The 19,716-nt window shown below is 42.6% G+C and overlaps 1 long non-coding RNA gene across 10 annotated transcripts in view; it reads right to left on the bottom strand.

Moving 5' to 3' along the window:
* Positions 1-19,716, bottom strand: part of LOC106508004 (uncharacterized) — a 98,522-nt gene that overhangs the window by 37,767 nt on the left and 41,039 nt on the right. For 4 of the 10 annotated variants that reach the window (XR_014824413.1, XR_014824416.1, XR_001304490.3 and 1 more), the window contains exon 3: positions 7,216-7,327. The exons of the other annotated variants lie outside the window; for them this stretch is intronic. This is a non-coding gene — a long non-coding RNA (uncharacterized LOC106508004). The remainder of the gene's footprint in view (positions 1-7,215; positions 7,328-19,716) is intronic. 10 annotated transcript variants of the gene reach the window in all.

The following is a 19,716-nucleotide window of genomic DNA, read 5'->3' as shown; positions in this document are numbered from 1 at the left end:
TCCAAAGCAATTAATAAAATGGCAACAAGAATATACATATCAATAATTACCTTAAATGTGAATGGACTAAATGCCCCAACCAAAAGACACAGACTGGCTGAATGGATACCAAAACAAGACCCATACATATGTTGTCTTCAAGAGACCCACTTCACTTCTAGGGACACATACAAATTGAAAGTGAGAGGATGGAAGACAATATTCCATGCAAATGGGAATCAAAAGAAAGCTGGAGTAGCAATACTCACATCAGACAAAATAGACTTTAAAATGAAGACTGTTTTAAGGGACAAGGAAGGTCACTACCTAATGATCAAAGGATCACTCCAAGAAGAAGATATAACAATTTTAAATATCTACGCACCCAACATAGGTTCACCACGATATATAAGGCAACTGCTAACAACCTTAAAAGGACAAATCGACAATCACACAATCATAGTGGGGGACTTTAACACCCCACTTACAGCAATGGACAGATCATCCAGACAGAAAATGAATACAGAAACACAGGCCCTGAATGAAGCATTAGACCAGATGGACTTAATAGATATTTATAGGACATTCCATCCAAAAGCAACAGAATGCACATTCTTCTCAAGTGCACATGGAACATTCCCTAAGATTGATAACATCCTGGGCTACAAATTCAACCTTGGTAACTTAAGAAAACTGAAACCATGTCAAGCATCTTTTCTGACCACAAGGCTACACGACTGGAAATCAACAACAAGTAAAAAACTGCAAAAAAACACAAACACGTGGAGACTAAACAACGACTAGATCACTGAAGGAATCAAAGAAGAAACTAAAAAATACCTAGAAGCAAATGACAACAAAGACATAACAGTCCAAAACCTGTGGGATGCAGCAAAAGCCATTCTAAGAGGAAAGTTTAGAGCAATACAAGCCCACCTCAGGAAACAAGAGAAAGCTCAACTAAACAAGCTAACTTTACATCTAAAGCATTAGGTCTTGTCTGTTCTCGAGAGAGAACAGACAAGACCTAAAGTTAGTAGAAGGAAAGAAATCATAAAGATCAGAGCAGAAATCAGTGAAATAGAAACGAAGAAAACCATTGAAAAGATCAATGAAATGAAAAGCTGGTTCTCTGAAAAGATCATCAACATTGATAAGCCCTTAGCCAGACTTATTAAGAAAAAAAGAGAGAAGACTCAAATCAATAAAATTAGAAATGAAAAAGGAGACGTAACAACGGACATCACAGAAATACACAGGATCAGAGTTCCCGTTGTGGTGCAGTGGTTAACGAATCTGACTAGGAACCATGAGGTTTCGGGTTCAATCCCTGGCCTTGCTCAGTGGGTTAAGGATCCGGCATTGCCATGAGCTGTGGTGTAGGTCGCAAACATGGCTTGGATCCTGCATTGCTGTGGCTCTGACGTACGCCCGTGGCTACAGCTCTGATTCAACCCCTAGCCTGGAAACCTCCATATACCACGGGAGTGGCCCAGGAAATGGCAAAAAAAGACAAAAAAAAAAAAAAAAAAAAGAAAAAGAAAAAGAAATACAAAGGAACATAAGAGACTACTATATGCAACTATACGCCAATAAAACGGAAAACCTAGAAGAAATGGACAAATTCTTAGAAAAGTACAACCTTCCAAGACTAAACCAAGATGAAAGAGAAAAGATGAATGGACCAATCACATGAACTGAAATTGAAACTGTGATTAAAAAATATCCAACAAACGGGGAGTTCCCATTCGTGGCACAGTGGTTAACGAATCAGACTAGGAAACATGAAGTTGTGGGTTCGATCCCTGGCCTTGCTCAGTGGGTTAATAATCTGGCATTGCCATGAGCTGTGGTGTAGGTCACAGATGCAGCTCGGACCCCACGTTGCTGTGGCTCTGGTGTAGGCCGGTGGCTACAGCTCCAATTAGACCCCTAGCCTGAGAACCTCCATATGCTGCGGGAGCGGTCCAAGAAAATGGCAAAAAAGACAAAAAACAAAAAAAAAAACCCAAAAACTTTCAACAAACAAAAGTCCAGGACCAGATGGCTTCACAGGTGAATTCTATCAAACATTTAGAGAAGAGCCAACACCTCTCCTTCTGAAACTATCCCAAAAAAATCGCAGAGGAAGGGAGACTCCCAAACCAGTCTATGAGGCCACCATCACCCTGACACCAAAACCATACAAAGATACCACAAAAAAAGAAAATTACAGGCCAATTTCACTGATAAACATAGATGCAAAAATCCTCAACAAAATACTAGCAAACGACATTCAACAATACATTAAAAGGATTGTACATCATGATCAAGTGGGATTTATCCCAGGGATGCAAGGGTTCTTCAATATCCGCAAATCAATCAGGGTGATACACCACGTTAACAAACTGAAGACTAAAAACTATATGATCCTTTCAATAGACGTGGAAAAAGCCTTTGACAAAATCCAACACCTATTTCTGATAAGAGCCCTTCAGAAAGTGGGCATAGAGGGAACTTTCCTCAGCATAATAATGGCCATATGTGACAAATCCACAGCTAACATCATTCTCAATGGTGAAAAGCTGAAAGAATTCCCACTGAGATCACGAACAAGACAAGGATGTCCACTCTCACCACAACGCTCCAACATAGTTTTGGAAGTCTTAGCCATGGCAATCAGAGAGGTAAAAAAAATTAAAAGGAATCCAAATTGGAAAGGAAGAAGTAAAACTATCCCTATTTGCAGATGACGTGATACTATACCTAGAGAATCCTAAAGACTCTACCAGAAAACTGTTAGAACTCATCCATGAATTTGGAAAAGTCTCAGGATACAAAATAATACACAGAAATCGATGGCATTTCTATATACTAACAATGAAAGAGCAGAAAGAGAAATTAGGGAAGCAATCCCGTTCATCATCGCATCCAGAAGAATAAAATACCTAGGAGTAAACCTACCTAAAGAGACAAAAGACCTGTACTCTGAAAACTATTAAGACACTGATGAAAGAAATCAAAGATGACACAAATAGATGGAAAGACATCCCATGCTCTTGGATTGGAAGAGTCAATATCATCCAAGTGACTATACTACTCAAGGCAACCTACAGATTCAATGCAATCCCTACCAAATTACCAAGGACATTTTTCACAGAACTTAAACAAAATATTTTAAAGTTTGTTTAGAAGCACAGAAGACCCAGAATAGCCAGAGATCCTGAAAAAGAGAAATGGAGCTGGAGGAATCAGGCTCCCATACTTCAGACTATACTACAAATCTACAGTCATCAAAACCACATGGTACTGGCACAAAGACAGACATATTGATCAGTGGAACAGAAGAGAAAGCCCAGAATTAATCCCACACACCTACAGCCATCTACTTTATGACAAAGGAGGCAAGAATATACAATGGAGAAAAAACAGCCCCTTCAACAAGTGGTGCTGGGAAAACTGGACAGCCACATGTATAAGAATGAAATTAGAACACTCCCTAACACCATACACAAAAATAAACTCAAAATGGATTAAAGCCCTAGATATAAGACCAGACACTATAAAACTCTTAGAGGAAAACACAGGCTGAACATTCTCTGACATAAATGACAGCAACATCTTCTCAGATCCACCTCTTAGAGTAATGATAGTAAAAACAAAAATAAACAAATGGGACCTAATCAAACTTCAAAGTTTCTGCACAGCAAAGGAAACCCTAAACAAAATGAAAAGACAACCCACAGAATGGGAGAAAATATTTGCAAATGAAGCGACTGACAAGGGAGTAATCTCCAAAATTTATAAACATCTCCTACCGCTCAATACCAAAAAAACAAACAACCCCATCAAAAAATGGGCAGAAGATCTAAAGAGATAATCCTCCAAAGAAGACATGTGGATGGCCAAAAAACATCAAAACTACTATGAGATATCACCTTACCCCAGCCAGAATGGCCATCATCAAAAAGTCTACAAACAATAAGTGCTGGAGAGAGTGTGGAGAAAAAGGAACACCATGACACTGTTGGTGGGATTGTAAATTGGTGCAACCACTGTGGAAAACAGTATGGAGATTCCTCAGAAAACTAAAAATAGAACTACCATTGACCAAGCAATCCCACTCCTGGGCATCTATCCAGAGAAAACCAAAGACACATGTACTCCAATGTTCATTTCAGCACTCTATACAATAGCCAAGACATGGAAACATCCTAAATGTCCATCAACAGAGTGGATCAAGAAGACGTGGTACATATACACAATGGAACATCACTCAGCCATTAAAAGGAATGAAATAACAGCATTTTTAGCAACATGGATGGACCTAGAAATTATCATGCTAAGTGAAGTTAGTAAGACACAACATCAAATGCTATCACTTACATGTGGAGTCTAAAAAAAGGATAATCAAGTTCTTTGCAGAAGAGAGACTGACTCACAGACTTTGAAAAACTTATGGCTTCTAAATGAGACAGGTTGGGGGGTGGGAGATCGTCTGGGGGTTTTGGACGGAAATGCTGTAAAACTGGATTGTGATGATCACTATACAACTATAAATGTAATAAAATTCATTGAGTAATTAAAAAAATGGGCACGGGAGTTCCCATTATGGCTCATCAGTTAATGAACCCAACTAGTATCATGAGGATGTGGGTTGATCCTTGGCCTCACTCAGTGGTTTAAGGATCTGGCATTGCTGTGAGCTGTGGTGTAGGTTGAAGATGTGGCTTAGATTCCTTATTTCTGTGACTGTGGTGTAGGCTGGAGGCTGCAGCTCTGATTCGATCCCTAGCCTAGCCTAGGAAGCTCCATATGCCATGGGTGCAGTCCTAAAAAGACAAAGACAAAAAAAAAAAAAAAAAAAAAAGGGCAAAAAGCAAGCAGCAACATAAAATAAATTTAAATGAATTTCCACACAGGAAGTTGCAGCATATGTAGCTAGACAACATTTCACTAAAAGCTAGCATAAAATATAGGAGCAAAATATTGCATTGGAAGGCACATTAATATCATAGCTATGTGGGCAGTTAAATCAAGTAGTTCACAAAAAATTAATTAGTATACCAAAAGCAACAAAGAAACAAATTGAATTCCAGCAGAAATCAGTATTACAATTAATACCATAACCGAATCACTCTGATGTACAGCAGAAATTAACACCACATTGTAAAACAACTATACTTCAGTGGTAACAGATACAAACTATTGTACATAGGATGGATAAATAACAAGGTTCTACTGTATAGCACAGGGAGTTATATTCAATATCCTTAATAAACCATATGGAAAAGAACATGAAAAAGAATATATATATAAGAATATATATGTAATGAATCCCTTAGTGCCATAACAATGAGCAGAAACACACCAAAAAGGCATTGTAGAAGTTTACTCTTTTATCCTCAGCACCTACAAAGCCTTCTCCTTCAACTCTTGCCAAACATCAAACTCAAACCCTCTGCTACTGATGAATCCTGACAATTCTCTTCATCATTAGGTATCATGGCACTAAAAACAAAGCCAACATGCTTTCAAATCTAGGAACTCCTGTCGTGGCGCAAGGGAAACAAATCCGACTAGGAACCATTAGGTTGTGGGTGGGATCCCTGGCCTTGCTCAGAGGGTTAAGGATCTGATGATTCCATGAGTTGTGGCATAGGCTGGCAGCTGTAGCTCCTACTGGACCCTTAGCCTGGGAACCTCCACATGCCACTAAGAATAGGAAAAAGAAAAAAAAAAAAGTAAATCTACTTTTCTAGACTGATTTTGCCACTATCTTTTACTGTATAACAACAGCATGTTTACTATCAAACCAATGCTTCTTTTCTTGTTTTCAAGTCAAGGAACTTTCATGGTTGTTGCAAGATCTAAATAGCATGTGGCAACACTATTATGGTCTTTTCTCTCTAAGTCTTTTTATTGTAGTTGGGTTTTTTTGTTTGTTTTTTAGGGCTGCACTAGCAGCAGGAAGTTCCAAGGCTAAGGTTCAAATCAGAGCTACAGCTGCTGGCCTACACCACAGCCATAGCAACGTAGGATCTGAGCTTCCTCTGTGACCTACACCACGGCAATGGATCCTTAACCCCTTGAGCAAGGCTGGGGACTGAACCTGCATCCTCATGGATACTAGATCAATTCATTACCACTGCACCACAATGGGAACTCCCTCTAAGTCTTAAAACATTAAGCCTGACTCTAATGTTAGAGAAATACTGTACTGCTTTTGAGCCATGAGTTATTTTTATTTATTTTTGTTTGTTTGCTTTGTTTTTTAGGGCTGCACCCGAGGCATATGGAGCTTCCCAGGCTAGGGGTCCAACTGGAGCTACAGCTGCCAGCCTACACCACAGCCCCAGCAAAGGCAGATCTGACTTAACGTCTGTGACCTACACCATGGTTCAAGGGAATGCCAGATCCTTAACCCAATGAGCAAGGCCAGGGATTGAACCCGAGAAACCTCATGGTTCCTAGTCGGGTTCATTAACCACCGAGCCACAAAAGGAACTCCCATGAATAATTTTTTTTAAAAGAGAGAAATATAATGTGAAATAGAAGTTATTACAGGAGTAATATAAATTCTACACCCATTACTTTGGGGATCTACGACATAATTGTTGCTAGATAACTCCTAAAGGGTATTGCACCCCACCAGTAGGGGGGAATCGTAATTGCTTTTCTTGGTCATTCATTACATTCATTCATTGTCTCCAAGTTGTGAACCTCTTATCAGTAGTACTTAATTCGACACAGGATGACTTTTAGATATCTCTTTTAATGGGAAAAATACATAGCATACAATAACTAGTATGCTCATTCAAATCATTAATGCATATACATATCATTTAAACCTCAGAGAACTATGTTTCCAATAGTGGCCTAGTAGCCTGAGCATTGCTATAACTTATTTCAGTGCTTCATAAAAGGTGGCCCATGGAAAACCTGCATCAGAATCCCTTGGGGTGTTTGTTAAAAGCGCAGATTCATAGTCTCTGTCCCCTGTTCTCCAAAGTCTACTGATTTAGATTTTCATTTATAATGAGGTTCCTGTGTGATCCTGGAAAAGTTTGCCAGCCAGGGCATTTCACCTTGGAGCTGGTCTTTCCCCATGGCTCAGTGAGCATGTTAAAAGCCAGCTCTCCTCTCAGAGGCCCATGAAGTTTTGGCTTTGCTGGAATTCATTTACAGGTTCTTTAAGCCTGGATTTGAATTCAGATTTGTGATATTTACTGCAGACCCTCCTCTTTGTTTAATTACCTCCTTGAACATTCTCCCTGGATAATCAGCCTTTTCTTCCTCCATTCTCTCATCCCCAAGGCCACATACACTGCAAAGGCTGCTTTGCCCGGTGGGGTTCCTTCTGATCCATCTGTGGTCCATGAGAAAGAAATCCCTGTTAGTGGGGCCACATGACCAGCCTGCACCACCTCACTCAGGAAGAAAGGCTTTAGACATCCCACAGGATACACAAACCCAAGGGTACTTTTTTCTGAAAGAAAACATAAATTAGACAATGAGGAGAGAGTTCGATGCTCTTTGTGACTGAGTGATTTCCTATAAAATTCAGGGCAAGTTTCTCTGGTATATTCTTCACTTTGGGGACTTTTTTTTTTTTTTTTTTTTGCTTTTTAGGGCCTCACCTGCGGCATATGGAGGTTCCCAGGCTAGGGGTCCAATTGAAGCTACAGCTGTCGGCCTACACTACAGCCACAGCAACACGGGATACAAGTCGCATCTGAGACCTCATGGCTCACGGCAATGCTGGATCCCTGCCCACTGAGCAAGGCCAGGGATCAAATTCGCATCCTCATGGATACTAGTCAGATTCTTTTCTGCTGCACCACAAGGGGAACTCCTCAGGACCACTTTTGAACACATTAGCTATGGGAATCAAATCATTTAGGGAAGAGCTAGGCAAATGTTCCCCAGGGACCAAAGTGCCACTTGGGCATGAAGGGATCTAGGAGGGTTCTGTTTGGAAGATACCTGAGTTTGTTTTTTTTTAAACTTTAAAAAATTTTTGGCTACAGAAGCTATAATCTTTCATTATAGGCCGTTCTAATGATTGTGGAGGTTTTCTTAGATGTCAATAAATGAGTCTGGGTATGTAGCAGTGGGTCTGTATCTCAATAGTAATTGCACATGACAACAGTCTTCCAGGTGGACTGTTCATATAGCAGTGATGCAAGGTGACTCATTTACTCATTCAAATATGGAAAGAAAATAACTATTCAAATATTGCATTAAATGTTTACTTTTGTGGATTTTTCTATGAATAGTGCCTATATATACTTTATAAAAATAAATATACATTTATTGAGGATGTGTGCTCAATAATTTTTTATTGACTAACCCAAATGATCAAAAAACTGGGGGGATTACTGTCCCAGAAGGCAGTCAGTTAGGTGTACAAAGCAGAATAGTATTAGGCTTTGGTTTGCTGAGCAATTTCTCAATTGTGTGATATTTACTTGTCATTTAGCCATTGGTTTGGTAGCTAAGATTGTTAAGATTGTAACTAGGGAATAATCTGCTGCCAGTAATTAAGGAACTCCAAAACAAACCACTGGGTTGTGGCCATGATCAAATACATTCTCTTTCTCTTAGGTGGAGGCGTACAGTGGGAAAACAATGGTTTGGGAAACAGATACACGTCAGTATGACTCTAAACTCTGCCTCTTATTAACTTCACGATTTTGAGAAAGTAAATTAACCTTTAACCTAGTTGAGCCCCGATTCCTTTTTTTTTGCCTTGTAGGGCATATGTTAGTTCCTAGGATAGGGGTTGAATCAGAGGTACAGCTGCCAGCTGACACCACAGACACAGCAATGCAGGATCCAAGCCATGTCTTTGGCCTGCTCCACAGCTCATGGCAACACCGGATCCCTGACCCACTGAAAGAGGCCAGGGATCGACCTTGCATCCTCACAGATACTAGTAGCATTCGTCTCCACTGCGCCACAATGGGAATTCCGAGCCCCAATTTCCTCACTTACATGATGTGCTTAAGAGCAAATTAAATGATATAAGTAAATCACCTATCAGTATGCCTTATGCATAGTAAGTCTCAACAAATGTTGGTTCCTGTGCTTCCTGAATTTTGCTTATAGACCAAATCACATATACTGAGAGAAGTGCCAAGTCTATTAGAAAGGGCCAAGTGAAATAATTGAGAACTGGGACTACATGACATAAGGCTTGCCAAATTGAAGGGGAAAAAAAGCCCTGCAATTAATAATGCCAGGGAGGTGTTCTCCTGTGGTACAGTGGGTTAAAGATCCTGTGTTTTCACTGCAGTCACTTGGGTCATTGCTGTAGCATGGGTTCAATCCCTGGTCCAGGAACTTCCACATGCGCCAGGTATGTGGAAAAAAACAAACAAACAAACAAAAAAACAAACCAAAAACATGCCAGATGGTGCTATCTAAAAAGGAGCTCTTGGAATTCCCATTGTGGTACAGTGGAAACGAATCTGACTAGGAATCATGAGGGTTGGATCCCTGGCCTCATTCAGTGGGTTAAGGATCCAGTGTTGCCATGAGCTGTGGTGTAGGTTGAAAACACGGCTCAGATCCCTGCATTGCTGTGAGCTGTGGTGTAGGCCTGCAGCTGTAGCTCCCATTCGACCCCTAGCCTGGGAACTTCCATATGTCAAGTGTAGGGCCCTGAAAAGCAAAAAAAAAAAAACAACTCTTTATCTACAGTGAGGGCCTGTCGCCCCACCCTTGGCCAAGGAAGAAGAGGTGCATAGTTGCAACTGTTGATGATGGATTTGGCTGGCCTCTGGGTCTGTATTCCAGAGAGAAGAAATACTCCTTGCCTCTGCTGGAGTTCTACTGCTGGCCTGCAAGCTCATTTGCATTTGAAAAGATCCCCGACTGGGCAGGCAAGGCACAGGTGACAGAGAAACACCTGCAGAGACTTTGCTAGATCAGCAGTCTTTCCCAGGCTTGACGAAGACCATAGCTATGACAGGGTGGCCTATGAAGCTTCCTTTCTTGGCTTGTTGTAGACGGGACAGGGCAATCTTCCTACTCAGTTGTAACCCAGGGTGAAGGAGGCTATGGGAGAGCCTGGGTGGCAGGGGCAATTTACTTTCAGTAGACGTGACGAGTTTAAAGGTCATTAGGGGAGTTCCTATCATGGCTCAGGGGAAAGGAATCTGACAGTATCCATGAGGATGTGGGTTTGATCCCTAGCCTTGCTTAGTCGGTTAAGTATCTGGTGTTGCTGTGAGCTGTGGTGTAGGTCGCACACACGGCTCAGATTTGGTGTTGCTGTTAGTGTGGCGTAGGCCGGCAGCAGTAGCTCCGACTCGATCCCTAGCCTGGGAACTTCCATATGCCGTGGGTGCAGCCCTAAAATGCAAAAAAAAAAAAGCATAATTTGTAGATAAAACCTGTGGTAAACTGAATAATGGCCCCAAAGATATCCCACTCTTTGGACTGTGCAAATGTAATCTTATATGGCAAGAAAGTCTTTGCAGGTTGAAGGAAAGATCTTGAGATAGGAGATTATCTTGGGTGAGTCCTGAACACAATCACATGTACACACACACACACAACACACATCTATTTCAGTTGAAGTATAGGTGATGTACAACATCATGTAAGTTACAAGTGTACAGTATAGTGAGTCACATTTTTTTTTTTTTTTGTCTTTTGTCTTTTTTTGTTGTTGTTGTTGCTGCTATTTCTTGGGCCGCTCCCACGGCATATGGAGGTTCCCAGGCTAGGGGTTGAATCGGAGCTATAGCCACCGGCCTACGCCAGAGCCACAGCAACGCGGGATCCGAGCCGCGTCTGCAACCTACACCACAGCTCATGGCAACGCCGGATCGTTAACCCACTGAGCAAGGGCAGGGACCGGACCCGCAACCTCATGGTTCCTAGTCGGATTCGTTAACCACTGCGCCACGACGGGAACTCCGAGTCACATTTTTTAAATGTTCACAGATGTCTTTTTAAGAAAGAGGCAGAAAGAGATTTCACATAGAGGATGGCAAATGGACACTGAAGCAAAAATGCCATCCTGCAGGCTCTGAAGATGGAGAAAGGGGCCATGAAACAGGGATTGCAGCCCAACGTTTGTGGCAGTTTGTTATAGCAGCCAAAGGAGACAAATATAGAAACTTCTAAGTAAGGAAGTTTTGTTTTTTTCTGGAATCTTTTCTTTTTTTCTTTCTCTCTCTCTCTTTTTTTTTTTTTTTTTTGTTGGTCTTTTTGTCTTTTTAGGGCCACACCTATGGCATATGGAGGTTCCCAGACAGGGGTCCAAATGGCGCTGTGGCTGCGGGCCTACACCACAGCCACAGCAACGTCAGATCCTTAACCCACTGAGCGAGGCCAGGGATCAAACTTGTTCTCGTGGAAACTAGTCAGGTTCATTAACAGTAAGCCGTGACGAAACTCCTGGAATCTTTTCTACACATATAATCTCACTGCATTCCCACAATGACTTAGTTTTGTACATGATTATAACCGTTCTGTAGATGGGGAAATTGAGGTTCAGAGAGGTTAAGTAATAAATAGCTTAAGCTCATCCAATTAATATGCAGGGGGGCACTGGGATTTGTATGCAGTTCTTTTCATATTAGAGACTCTGTCTGTTAATGACTATGTACTTCTGCACATTGTTATGTATTTTATTATTGAGAAACAAAGTGAGCACTTACCTGAAGACATAAGCAAATAACAGGGCTACAAGGAGAAGCTTAAAACACTGATTATTTTCTAGTGTCTTTACCAACATGTGAAGAGTAGAGATGAAGTTCCTTCTTGGCTCAGGGGTTAAGGATCGGATGTCACTGCTATGGCTCTGGTCACTGCTGCGGCACAGGTTCAATCTCTGGCGTGGGAATTTCCACATGCCATGGATGTGGCCCCCCCAAAAAAGTAAGGAGAGAATGTGGGAAGCAGACAATTATCTTTCCTTTCCTCAGATTGTTCTATTTCCAAAAAAGAGCCACCCACAGTCTTGTACATTGTGTAGGAGTGGTAGATTCCTACCTTTTTCTGTCTCCAAGTTTCATTTTTCATATATGAGTCACAAATCAAAATCAGAGGTGACTCCCTCTTCTGGGCTGCTGATCGTTTGTGAGCATTAGGTAGAAACTTCAAGACACAAAGAGAGTGAATCAGCCCAAGGGTTAATTTACCATTCAAGGGTCCATTTTTTCTTTTCTTTTTTCTTTTTTTGCTTTTTAGGGTTGCACCTGTGGCATATGGAAGTTCCCAGTCTGGGGGTCCAATCGCAGCTACAGCTGCTGGCCTACGCCACAGCCAGAGTAAGGCCAGATCCGAGCTGCATCTTCGACCTATACCAGAGCTCACGGCAACGCCAGATCCTTAACCCACTGAATGAGGCCAGGGATCAAACTCGCATCCTCATGGATCCTAGTTGGGTTCATTAACCACCAAGCCATGAAGGGGACCCTCAAGGGTCCATTTAAACCAATGCTCCACAACAGTGTGATACTGTGTTTTTCAATCCTCTGCTTGTGAGAGGTTTTTTCCCTCCCCTTCTTCTGAATATTTGAAAAGGGTTTTTTTTTTTTTTTTTAAGGGCTGAACTCGTAGCATATGGAGGTTCCCAGGCTAGGGGCCTAATGGGAGCTGTTGTCTCTGGCCTACACCACAGCCACAGCAACGCCAGATCCGAGCCGTGTCTGCGACCTATACCACAGCTCATGGCAACACCGAATCCTTAACCCACTGAGCGAGGCCAGGGATCAAACCCACCACATCATGGGTCCTAGTCAGGTTCGTTTCTGCTGCTCCATGACGGGAACTCTGAATATTTGAAAAATCTTACTTCTTGATTTTGGGGTCTGGGTGGAGAGAGGATAGTATCCACAGGGCTGGGCACCCTTTAAGAAGCCGCTTTTGGAGTTCCTGTAGTGGCACAGTGGTTAATGAATCCAACTAGGAACCATGAAGTTGAGGGTTCGATCCCTGGCCTTGCTCATTGGGTTAAGGATCTGGCGTTGCTGAGAGCTGTGGTGTAGGTTGCAGATGCGGCTCGGATCCCGAGTTGCTGTGGCTCTGGCGTAGGCCAGAGGCTACAATTCCGATTAGACCCCTAGCCTGGGAACCTCCATATGCTGTGGGAGCAGCCCTAGAAAAGGCAAAAAGACAAAAAAAAAAAAAAAAAAGAAAGAAAGAAAGAAAGAAAGAAGCTGCCTTTGAGAGAGGAGGGGGCAAGGCATAACCATTAAAAGAATGACATAGCCTTTGAGGATGTGACATAAACTGCTTAGAACCTACTGGGCCCAAGATAGTGGAAGATTTGAATTCCAGTGGCGGTTGAGCCTCATTATATGCTCAGTGCAATGCATTAGCTAAATGACATGCCTACAGGAAGCATGACAGTTCCACTGCCAACCATCAAAGGCCAAAAGGTGGGCTGTGGCCCAATTGCTGAAAATCCACGCCCCTTCCCCAAAATAGTTGGAATAACCCTCCCACTTGTTAGCCTATATGGAATTACCCATCCCATAAAAACTAGCCACTCTATATTTCAGGGCTGCTCTCATCTCTTAAGATGGACCTCACTCTGCTATGGAATGTTTCTCTCTCAAAAATCTACTTCTTACCTAAATTTGCTTCTCAGTGAATCCCTTCTGCACTGAGACATAAAGAAGTCATGACACCAGGTGAGTGATTTTAATTAAAAGACAATGGGTTCAAGTTCCAATCTGAGTTTTGGCTGAGTTCGAGTCCCAGCTCGTGGGTTAATTCAAGTCGCAATCAGCTGTGTGGTGGATAAAGGAGCTCTTCCTCTTCTCTCACCTCCCTTTGGGGAATGTGATTGGCAGTGCTGATGTTCAATCCTGATCTGCTCCCTCAATGGTGGTCCTCTTGAGTATTTTAGAAACTACAGGAACAAAAATGCTTCTTGCCCAGTCACGTGGCCCCACCTCTCCCTCCTCCAACGGACACTTTGAGTCACCACCATATTAGTGGGGGAGGGGTCCAATGCTCCATGTATGGGCTTTCAACCAATTTTGTTTTCAGACTTTCATAGCATCTCCCACTTTTGTGGCTTCTAATGCCTCCAAATCCTAAGCTTCTCAATGGTTCCGTGGGACATTGGTTTGGTTTATTCTCCCTGGGACTGATCCCCTTCTATAGACAGTTTCCATAGCTCTCTACCCTTTGCTAATGAAACTGAGTCCCCCTAGAACCAAGTTCCCCTACTGAGTTTGTGATCAACCTCTCTATCCAAAACTTTATTCCCTTTTTTGTCTCACACTTGTTTCCTTCAAGATTGAGGAGAATCAAAGGAAAGGGGGAATTGAGACCAAACAGGACCCTGTCGGGTCCACCTGGGTACAAAAGCCCCTCAGCATCCACCCCCCTTTTTTTCTTTTTAGGCTGTATCCCGAGCATATGGAAGTTCCCAGGCTAGGGGTCCAATAGGAGCTACAGCTGCCAGCCTATACCACAGCCATAGCAACACAGGATCCCAGCCATGTCTGCAAGCTATACCACAGCTCACAGCAACACCAGATCCTTAACCCACTGAGCAAGGCCAGGGATCGAACCCACAGCCTCACGGTTACTAGTTGGATTTGTTTCCGCTGCGCCATGACAAGAATTCCCAAAGGCCCTAGTCTTTTAGGCCTTCCCTGAGTTCCAAAGAGCAGGCACAGATGTTTACCAATTAGGGAAGTGAGAAAAAGCAGAAACAAAGGAAAAGCAGATAAATAGGAAAACTAATGACAACAGCTCAGTAAAAAAGCAGAGTCCTAGTTCTCCTTAAAGCATATACATAATCTGATGGATATATTTGAAGTTGTTCTTAAGGAAATAAGATCCCTACCCAAGTGCAGGGTGGTGACTACAGAAGAGAAGCCCTAGACCCCAGATTGACTGGAACCAGAAGGTTAATGACTGAGATTCCTGAGACATCATCCTGTTACCTCACCACCAACCAATCAGGAAAAAGTCATGAATCCTGTAGCCCTCACCCTAAATATTGCCTTTAAAGCCACTCCCTTGAAAACCATCAAGGAGTTTAGGTCTTTGAGTGTGAGCTGCCCTTACTCTTTGTTGGGCCCTTCGATAAACGTTATCCTTTCCTTCACCCACCCCACAACAGATGTCAGTAAATTGGCTTTGCTGTGCAGTGGGCAAGCAGACCCAAGATTGGTTTGCTAACAATAAGACAATCCACTTCTTCCGTTATAAAATTTTGCTAAATCTACTGATATCTCTTCTACTCTCCTGTTAGAGATTTTCGCCTTTTTCCCACTTACTGATATTTTGGTACTGATATTTTGAATTGGAAAGGAGATAAAAGTATATGATTGGGGTTCTCATTGTGGCTCAGAGGGTTAAGACTAGTATCCACGAGGATGCAGGTTTGATCCCTTGTCTGGCTCAGCGGGTTAAGGATCCAGTGTTGCTGCAAGTGGCTCAGATCTGGCATTGCTGTGGCTGTGGCACAGGTGGGCAGCTGCAGTTCTGATTTGACCCCCTAGCCTGGGAATTTTCATATGCTCTGGGGACAGCCCTAAAAATGAAAAAAAAGTATACGATCATTCAATTTGTTTAATTACAAATCAGCCTTTACTTTGAGTAGTTCGATTTTTTAATCATGTCTCTTTAGGGCAACAAATAATGGAATTAAAAAATCCTTTTCATGACCCTTTTAATTTTAAAAGGGAAGTTTAGTTCTTTTAACGTTTTGATTAGTACGCTTATATATTGCTTTCTATTGAATCCTTTTGGTTATGTCATTGGAGTTTGGAGCACTAAAAAGTTTATTGCAGAAGTTCCCATCATGGCACAGCAGAAATGAATCTGCCTAGGAACCATGAGGCTGTGGGTTCAATCCCTGGCCTCGCTCATTGGTTTAAGGGTCTGGTGTTGCCGTGAGCTGTGGTGTAGGTCACAGATATGGCTTGGATCTGGCGTTGCTGTGGCTGTGGCTGGCAGCTGTAGCTCCAGTTTGACCCCTGGCCTGGGAACCTCCATGTGCTGAAGGTGTGGCCCTAAAAAAAGCAAAAAAAAAAAAAAAAAAAAAAAAAAAAGTTTATTGCAGGGCCAAGCAAGAGGAATGGGTGGCTCATGCTCAGGAAACCCTGAACTTCCTGATAGTTTTCAGGGAGGAGCTCCTATAGGTAAAATTTGGGGTGAGGGCTGCAGGGTGTGTGACTTTCTTCTGCTTGGTTGGGGGTGAGGTAACAGGGCGATGCTCCAGGAATCTTGTGCTCAGCCTGAGGTTACCATCCTTGACCTGGGTAGGGGCCTCAGTTTCCGCATTAGAACTCAAAAGTATTGTTTTGTTTTTGTTTTTTGGCCACCCCACGGCATATGGAGTTCCGAGGCCAGGTATCAGATCTGAGCCACAGTTGTGACCTACCCCTCAGCTACAGCAAAACTGGATCCTTTAACCTACTGTGCCAGGCTGGGATCAAAACTTCGTCCTGGTGCTGTAGAGATGTTGCTGAACCCATAGCTGATCCATGCCAGAGAGAACTCCAAAGATATTGTTATGTCTATTTTTTGAGGAGGAGCTGGGACTCTGCCCCAAGGCTCTACTACTGTCTTTTCACCGCTCCTCCCCTGTATCTGCATTCCTTTACTTCCCTGATTAGCAACCATTTTAACCTGTCCTTTGAAACTCAAGGAAGGTCTAGGAGGCTTGGATGAGGCCTATTTCCTACAAATTAGAAACAGAGGACAAAGGAAGGATTTGTATCTGGGAGGGCCCCATAGGATCCTGCTCCCTTTAATAGATGACTATCAAATGTTTTAAACTCAGTTCTTCTTTTTTTTTTTTTAATTAAAAAAATTTTTTTTGGTCTTTTTTGGGCTGCACCTTTGGCATTTGGAGGTTCCCAGGTTAGGGGTTGAATCAGAGCTGTAGCTGCCTGTCTATGCCACAGCCACAGCAACTCGGGATTTGAACAGCATCTGTGACAGAGGCCACAGCTCATGGCAACATTGGATCCTTAACCCACTGAGGGAGGCCAGGGATCAAACTGCATCCTCATGGACACTAGTTGGGTTTGTTACTGCTGAGCCACAACGGGAACTCACAGTTCTTTAGTGTTGGTTTTCTAAACACTTTATTCTATAACCCCAAATTTGATTCAATTATCTTTAAGCCCTCCCCGGGTGGGGGCTTGTCAATATTTTCCCATTGGCTAAATTCACCTTGGAGACATTTTATTCCTCCTAACAAGAACAATAATAGGGAGTTCCCGTCTTGGCGCAGCAGAAACCAATCCGACTAGGAACCGTGACATTTCAGGTTCAATCCCTGGCCTTGATCAGTGGGTTGAAGATCCGGTGTTGCTGTGAGCTGTGGTCGCAGACGAGGTTCAGATCTGGCATTGCTGTGGCTCTGGCATAAGCCAGATTCAACCCCTAGCATGGGAACCTCCATATGCCGCAGGTGCATCCCTGAAAAGACAAAAAGACACACACACCAAAAAAACCCAAAAGACACACACACACACACACAACAATAATAGGAGTTCCCGTCTTGGCTCAGTGGTTAACGAACTCAACTAGTATCCATGAGGATGCTGGTTTGATCCCTGGCTTCACTCAGTGGGTTAAGGATCCGGAGTTTCTGTGAGCTGTGGTGTAGGTCGCAGATCTGGCATTGCTGTGGCTGTGGTGTAGGCTGGCAGCTACAGCTCCGATTCGACCCCTAGCCTGGGAAACTCCATGATGCTGGTGTGGCCCTAAAAAGACAAAAAACCACCAAAACCCCCCCAAAACCACAATTAATAATATCCACCTGGAAATTTATTGCTGTAAAAGTATCTTCATGCACACCACACAATTTTCTTCTCCCAACAACCAACAAGGGAAGCAGAAATAATTGGGGGTTGGGAGAGGTGATTTAGTGACTCACCTAAGTCCCCATAGCTAGTGGCCTCGCAGCCATGCCAAGTCACCTGGCTCCTGTTAAGATGCTCTTTCCACTTCTAACCCTTTGACATTTGTTTCTCATGATAACGAATTAATTTCTCATACACATTATTCCCTCCTGTCCCTAACAAGCCAAACCCTTGAAAACTGAAGTCCAGTTTACTGAGTCTGTTTCTTCTGACCTCCTCCTCCACTCTGTGTGAACACAATGAACTTATGTTGTGCTTTCGCCTTTGTCCTACTTTCCCGAGTGTATTTCTTTGCTCCTTACCACTCAAATATTTCAGGCTGATTTTCAAAACATTTCAAAATTGGCACAAATTAGCTACCAATTATCAGGTGTTTACTGTATGTCAAATGCCATACTAAAAGCTTTACACAGTATATCCTAGTTCATTTAGTTTACTTACCAATTCAGTGAGATAAGCACTGCTCTCACTACTACCACTCCCACTTTACAGAGCAGGGTGGTAGGGTACATAAAGATGAAGTAATTTGCTAAGTTGGCCACATACCTAGTCAGTGCCAGAGCCAGGGTTTGAAACAAGGCAGTCGACCTCTAGAGCTTTGAAGATTCTATAATCTCACTTTGGTATGACTTCTAGCTGTTAAAGCCTGCCATACAAAATCCCATCTTCACCCCAGCCTGAAATTCAGAAGGAATGGCAAAAAGCAACTCGTACACTTTTCCCCTCATTATTTCCCCACATTTTAAACATACAATTATTTCTGTGGGTACCAAAGACTAACCTAGGATTTTCTAGTGTTTGCTCACCACCTGACTTCCTAAAGAAGTGTTCAAGGTTACTTGAACCCCATGGCCAAATTGTTGAAGAAGTTGAGATTGAGGTGAAGGTCTATGCTTGCCTTCTCCATCTATGTCACGCTCTTGTTATCCACAGCATTAAGCATGTTGTGTTCATGGAAACACATGCCTAGTGAGTCCCAAAGTCACAAGTTTTTATTTCCTTAGCATGAGCTAAACTAGTGGTCCATTTCCTACTGCCTTTCTACACTATGGACAGCAGTTCTTAAATTAATTTGAACTAAATGCATCAAAATGAAGATGGTTAAATACTTTTCTGGTTTGTCTTTCTCTTAAAAAAAAAAAAAATGGAGTTTGCCTGTGGCATAGTGGGTTAAGTATCTGGAGTTGTTATTGCAGTGGCCTGGGTCATTGCTGGGGTGCAGGGCTGATTTCTGGACCTGGACCAGGAACTTTCTTCCTCATGCTTCAGGAGTGGCCAACAAACAAACAAACAAACAAACAAACAAACACAAAGGAAACCTAATAAATTCTTAGATTATTTTTTTTTCTTTTTATGGCTGCACCTGCAGCATATGGAGGTTCCAGGGCTAGGGGTCAAATCAGAGCTGCAGCTGCCAGCCTAGCTGAAGCTTGTGGAAACCTGGAACCTTAACCCACTGAGTGAGGCCAAGGATCGAATCTGTATCCTCATGGACACTATGTCGGGTTCTTAACTTGCCAAACCACAGCGAGAACTTTGAAAAAAAATTAAAAAAAAATTTAATTGTAATGATAAACATGTGTAGGAGTTCCCTTGTGGCTCAACAGTTAACAAACCCGACTAGGATCCAGGAGGATGTGGGTTCAATCCCTGGCCTTGCTCACTGGGTTAAGGATCTGGACTTTGCTGTGGGCTGTGGTGTAGGTCAAGGACAAAGCTTGGATCCCAAGTTGCTGTGGTGTAAGGCCAGTGGCTACAGCTCCAATTTGACCCCTAGCCTGGGAACCTCCATGCCTCAGGTGGGGCCATAAAATAGCAAAAACAAACAAACAAAAACATATAAAATTTACCATTTTAACTATTTTTAAGTGTACATTTCAGTAGTGTTAAGTATATT

The sequence above is a fragment of the Sus scrofa genome, chromosome 13 (genome assembly GCF_054392235.1).
Source record: "Sus scrofa isolate SSC_HxYL_T2T_F1_AM1 chromosome 13, Sscrofa_HxYL_maternal_Yorkshire_Landrace_v2.0, whole genome shotgun sequence".
Classification (NCBI taxonomy): domain Eukaryota; kingdom Metazoa; phylum Chordata; class Mammalia; order Artiodactyla; family Suidae; genus Sus; species Sus scrofa.
The sequence above is the reverse complement of the archived record's forward strand: the minus strand, read 5'-3'. Positions and strand labels throughout refer to the sequence as shown.